Below are 6,896 nucleotides of genomic sequence, written 5' to 3'. Positions count from 1 at the left end.
TGTGTGTGCGCTGTACCTCTCGGTCTTCAAGTGGACGATTACGTCACGCTTTGTGTGCAAAAATTAAAAGTTTTTTTGGTTTCTTTTTTGTTTTGTCTGTGTAACAAATTAAAGTTGCTCCTCAGATGTACACACAACCTTAACAAATCATATTTATAAAATAATTTGGAGAAAATGATTTTGTAATTACTTAAGAAAAAGATTAGAATTTTCTTTATGGTCATTGATAACGAAGTGTTCATTGTTTACTACAAGTTTAAACGTGGCACTCCAGGATAAATACAACAAAATACTCTAAGGAAAAAAGTGAGATAAAAAATTATTTTGCATCATTGGGAAAAACAATACAAGATAATATCTACATATCTACAGTCAAGCTATGTTTATTTGTATAGCGCCTAATCATATTAGGTCTCAAAGGGCTGCACGGACCACAGACTATTACAGATTCCAGACTATTATTACACCGTTCCCTGATCCAAAACCAACATGAGGGCAAGGAAAAACTTAAAACCTTAGAAGGAAGAAAATGAAGAAACCTAGAGAAGGGACCGCACTTAAGGTAAATCGCCTTTCAAGATGACCAGGATGCCATGGATGTTGCAATACACAGACATTGTCAACATGAAACATAGGTTATTCATAAGATATGGAATATAAGTGTGTTTTAAGACAGTTCCACTGAGGTTGGAAATCAAATCTCAGAGGGCAGGGCACCGGGGTCTGAATGGACTATACTCTCCAAACTGCGAAGATGAAAAAAAAAATGTTATAGTAATATTCTCAACGTGTAACTGGGAGGACAGATTAGGGTCAAATGTGACACCTAGATTTTTGACTAAGTTACAGTATTGTTTTTTTTTTTTTTTTTTGTTACAGGTTATGATTTCCTCCCGTCTACTTTTTTGTGTACCCTATAAGGCAGGGGTGTCAAACTCACTTTATCTCGGGGGCCACTCGGTATGAAAAACATTCTAACAAGGCCAGTTACCGTAACATTTCGGACAACAAGCCGGACAACCAAATCCAGCTACTACTCCGGCCTCATCCTTTCCAACGAAGGAAATTCAAGAACTCTCTTCTCTGTCATGAACAAAATCCTCCAGCCACCAAATTCTCTCCCCCTCCACCTGTACTCCACAGCAACCTGCAACTCCATAATGGAGTACTTCAATCACAAAATCCTTAAGATTCATCACCAACTCCATCAAAACCTGTCTGCTCCCTCCCCATCTGAATTTCCTTCTCCTTGTCACTTCTTCTCCAGTTTTGCTCCACACACGACTGCTGAATTATCCAACCTCATACTCAAATCCAAGCCCACCACTTGCCAGCTCGATCCCCTCCCTTCATCCCTTGTTAAATCCTGCCTCCCTTCCCTGCTTCCTCTCATATCTGCCATTATGCACTCCTCACTCTCTTCTGGTATTGTCCCATCACTTTTCAAAACCGCTGCTGTTACCCCTACGCTGAAAAAACATGGTGCTGACCCCAACAACTTTGACAACCTCCGCCCCATCTCCAACCTTCCATTTATTTCAAAAATCCTTGAAAAAACTGTTGCTGCTCAACTCCACTCGCACCTGTCCCTCCACTCTCTCTATGAGCCCTTTCAGTCTGGTTTCCGCCCCCGCCACAGCACAGAGACTGCCCTTATCCGTATTGTAAATGATCTCCTCATAGCATCTGACTCCGGTCTAGTCTCCATCCTCATCCTCCTAGACTTGAGCGCCGCCTTCGACACAATCTCTCACCCTATCCTCCTCAATAGACTCTCCTCCATTGGTCTCACCCATACTCCCCTCAGTTGGTTCCATTCCTACCTCACTGGCCGCACTCAGTTTGTCCAGCTGAAATCCTTTACCTCAAAGCCCTCCCTAGTCACCACAGGTGTACCCCAGGGGTCTGTCTTAGGTCCTCTTCTCTTCATCGTCTACCTCTTGCCTCTTCGTCATATCCTCCGCAAATTTAATATCCACTTTCACTGCTTTGCTGATGACACCCAACTCTACCTCTCCTGCAAACCAAACTCCATACTCCCACCTCCCTCCCTCACCTCTTGCCTTTCCGAACTCAAAACATGGTTCACAACAAACTTTCTTAAATTAAATGCCAATAAAACAGAATTCCTCTTTCTTGGCACCAAATCCACTTTATCCAAAGTAAACAATTTCTCTCTCAACATTGACAGCTCCTTAGTGTCCCCCTCCGCCCTTCCCTCACCCCCCGCACCACTGCTATTCTTGTCCACAGTCTTGTCACATCCCGCCTTGACTACTGCAATGCTCTCCTCTTCGGCCTTCCTCAAAAGTCCCTCCATAAAATTCAGCTGGTTCAAAACGCCTCTGCTCGCATCATCACAAAAACATCTTCCCAGCAGCACATCACCCCCGTTCTCCAACAGCTACACTGGCTTCCTGTTCAGCATCGCATCAGCTACAAACTGATCCTATATACATATATGGCCATTCACAACCTGGCTCCTCCTTACCTGTCCGACCTTCTCCAGGTGCACGTCCCCACTCGCTCCCTCAGATCCTCGTCCTCCCTCCGACTGTCAGTGCCCCCTGCCCACCTGAGCACCATGGGAGCCAGAGCCTTCAGTCGCGCTACTCCCAAGCTTTGGAACAATCTACCTCCGGACCTCCAAAACTGCACACCTCTCTCCACTTTTAAGTCCCGTCTAAAAACACACCTGTTCAGGACTGCCTACATCACATAGCTTCTCCATTTCCTATGTTTTTATGATTTTATGTCTTGTTTTTATTTATTATTTCGCTTACAACTTTTTAAATTGTATTTTTTCACTGTCTGTACAGTGTCCTTGGGTGGCCCGAAAGGCGCTTTTAAATAAAATGCATTATTATTATTATTATTACTTTTTCCAAGATTTCAGCCCTGCGGCTTATGCAAAGATGCGGCCCATTTAGGCATTTTTTTAACGGTCGCCAGGGGTGCCCAAGCAGTACATAGGGGTAAGAGTGAAACAGGTGGAATATAAGTGTCGAGGAAGTTTAATGTAACTGCGCACTTTGTGCATGGATAAAACTAGCAAGAACAAATTGTCAACATGGAAAAAGTGTGAATTGAAAGGGGAGCACCAACCACCATATTGGGAATAATTGTACGCGTCTGTTTTTTTGTAACCTGAAATAAGAGATAAAGAATCATCTTTAGCCCTTATTGATCAATCTCAGACCATAATTACAATAACTACACAATAAATCAAACACTAAGAATATTAAAAGAGGCAATATATCAAAGTTAGTGCTTGTAAACTGTCCTAAGTTGCAAGTGTATCAGGAAAATTGTGCAAAAAAATGGCTATCAATACTCTAAAATAATGCACAAGACTGTGAATTAATATAGTCAGTGCTGTGAAAATATATCAGCCTCCTTCCCTGAATTATTTGCTTTTTGCATACTTATCTTTCACAAAGCTTTCAGATTATCAAACCAACTTCAATAGTACACAGAGACAACCCAAGGAAATACAAAATGCAATTTTGATATGGTGATTAAGGAACGAAAAAAAATCCAAACCTATTTGGCCCAATGTAAAAAAGTAATTACCCCTTGAATCTAATAGCGATTAGGGACATCTTTGGCTACAATAACAGAAATCAAACGTTTACGATAATGGGTAATGACGCTTTCACAACATTGTGGAGGAATTCTCGCCAACTCTTTTTTTGCAAAATTATTTCAAGGCTGCCAATTTAGAAGGTTTTCAAGCATGAACTCTTTGTTTAAGGTCACACCACAGGTCATCACATCTGAATTGGATTTAAATCTGGAGTATGACTTGGCCACTCCAGAACCTTTATTTTAGCCATTCAGAGGTCACAAGGCCATTTCCAAGGCTGTCGGGCTCCAGCGAACTACTGTCAGAGAACTCAGAACAATGGCAAGATTCCCAGGAGTGGAATAAAGAGATCAAAGTCAAAGACAGAATAAGCTGTATTGTCAATTTGGCAGCATATATTGAGAATTCAAATTACGTTACTCCTAAACCCAACTGTCTAGAAGATTAAAAAAACACTATTCTAGGACATACTACACTAAGATACACAAGAAGACGGTACGACATATAGACAGTGCGGACACATAAGTCATAAAGAGCAATGCAAAGAGCTTTGTTGGTGAGGCAAGAGGTGTACAGGTCTTGAAGGGAGGGGATAGAGGCACCGATGATCTTCTCCGCATCTCTCACAGTGCGCTGGGGGGGTCTTTTTACAGGACCTCAAGCAGGCTCCATACCACCTGGTGATGGGGAAGGTCAGGATGCTCTCGATGGTGCCTCTGTAGAAGGTGCGCATGATAGGGGCCGGTGCTCTGGCTCTCCTCAGTTTCCGGGGGGAATAGAGGCGCTGATTGGCTTTCTTGGCCAGTGATGTGGTACAGTATTTGAAGTCCAGGAGAGGTCCTCAGTGACATGCACACCCAGGAACTTAGTGGTGTTCACCCTCTCGACCACAGCATCTTTGATGGTCAGGAGTGCGTGCTAAAGGCGTGTTCTCCTGAAGTCCACAACATACTCCAACAGTGCGACGACAGCTTATCCAGGAGCTTACAATGGAAACTTGAAAAACATCCAATTAACTGCAAGCCTTGCTGTCTTCAGTTTATCTTCATGACTCCACTATGAGAAAGACACTGGCCAAAATGGCATGCCTAGGAGAGTTCCCAGGCAAAAACCACTGCTGTTACAAAATAACACAAAGAGTCGCCTCACATTTTCCAAACAGCATCTAGATTATCCTCAAGACTTTTGGAGAAACATTCTGTGGACTGATGAGTCAAATATTTAACCTCTTGGAATGTGTGCAGCCCATTACATCTGGTGTAAAAACAGCACATCCCTTGACAAAAAGAACATGATGCCATCACTAATAATGAATTCTGGTATTACCCAGAAGATCCTGAAAGAGAATATCCAGCCGCTCTTGGATTATGCAACAGGAAAACAATCAGAAACACACCAGCAGGTTTACCTCTGAATGGCTCAGAAACCAAACAAAACGAAGGTTCTGGAGTTGCCAAGTCAAAGTCCGGATTCAAATCCTATTTAAATGCTCTGGTGTGACCCTGTACGGGAAGTTCATGCTTGAGAACACTCCAGAATTGCAGGTTTGAAATCGTTTTGCAAAGATGAGTAGGCTGAAATTCCTCCACAGTGTTGTGAAAGACTTGTTACTGTCACTTGTTAATTGTCACTGTTAACGTTTGATTTTGGTTATCGCTGCCAAAAGTGGCCCTATTCGCTATTAGGTTCAGGGAGCAATTACTTTTTCACATAGGGTTAGATGGGTTTTATTTGTTTTGTGCCTTAATAAATGGAATCAACATTTTGAAACTGCATTTTATTTTCTTGGGTTGTCTCTGAGTGATATTAACATTGGTTTGATGATCGTAAACCTTTGAGTAATAAATATGCAAAAAACACCGAAATCAACTACTTTTTCACGGTACTGTATTTTGTCTTAGTATAGAAAAATATATATTCATAGCATATTTCTCTGTTTATTTTGAAAATATGTTGCTGCTAAATGTCATTGGACTACTTTTGTTGTGATGCACGTACAACTTGGGCTGTTTCCAAGAACTACCGTGTAAATATTTTTGCCCATTCATCATGACATTCTTCTTAATTATTTTTTTATTAGTTTTAGTCATTATTTCATGTTTATATTGGAGTGCCACTTCAAATCTCATTTTACACAATGCTTACTACGTTGTTATCAATGAAAATAAAGACTATTCTTATTCTAAAAATAGGAATCAAGAAGTTAAATATTAATTTAAAAAAAATATGGATGGGTAAAATATTTTTCCAGTCTTGTGCACTTGTTTAGGGCAGTGAATATACGCGCTGTACAAAAAAAATCAATGTTATATTCAAAAAGTGATTCATTTTCAAGTTGGGTAAGTGTGAAGCACATTATAAAGCGCTTTGGGAGATTCATTGACTTAAAAAGCGCTATATAAATGCAGACCATTTATAGTTTACATTCATAATTTCTTTTTTAGAACAAATATTCACAACAAAGAACTCCTAATTGTGTTATAAATTTTGTGTTGATGCCACTAAATTTCTTCCTAGATCCATCACCACCCTACAACCACACACAACGTTAAATACATATCTTGACGATAAAAAGGAAAAATTATATATATATTTTTTTCTTATTTTGCACCTACAATATGTTGCTGCCTATGTCCTTGCACTACATATATTCTGATGTACATACAAGTTAGGTCAGCCTACAACCACTACTTTGTAAATATTACCTATTCATCTTATTACTCATTTTATTTTATGTTTATCGTGTATGTTTCTTATTATCGGTATATATTTATCCTGGAGTGGCACATCTCGTCTTGTTGCAAACAATGCACCCGATGTTATAATAGATGAAAATAAAGACTATTTGATCCTTAAATAGTTATTCTTCTGTTCGCACGTACTAATGCTCATTTTAGCATTCATTTCTACTCATGCGATATATTAACCTCTTCTAGCAAAATAAGAACAATGATCTTTAGAATAAGAAAACGTGTCTTATACGGTCAAAGATGTTGCTTATGTTGAAAAAAAAGTTTCATTTTTTACGACAAAATAATTCAACTGAATTGCATGATAATTTTTATTTTGTTTTGTGTCCCTTAATCACTAGGGTGGTAGGGGGCACCACTTTCTGTGGTGTGTCTTGGGCAAGTACAGCCTGGTGGCGCCCATCCCTCTCCAGTTGAGCAAAATGATCTATTTAGCAATTCTTACGAACTGGACAATTTTCAGAGTTATTAGCGATAATAATTTTCTGCAGTTTTTTATAAACTAAATAATTTAAAGGAACACCCCTATAAGCCACAAAGTTTAATAATATTTTTTATGT

This window comes from Urocampus carinirostris, chromosome 14 (genome assembly GCF_059441175.1).
Source record: "Urocampus carinirostris isolate Australia breed hairy pipefish chromosome 14, RoL_Ucar_1.0, whole genome shotgun sequence".
Taxonomy (NCBI): Eukaryota; Metazoa; Chordata; class Actinopteri; order Syngnathiformes; family Syngnathidae; genus Urocampus; species Urocampus carinirostris.
The sequence above is the reverse complement of the archived record's forward strand: the minus strand, read 5'-3'. Positions refer to the sequence as shown.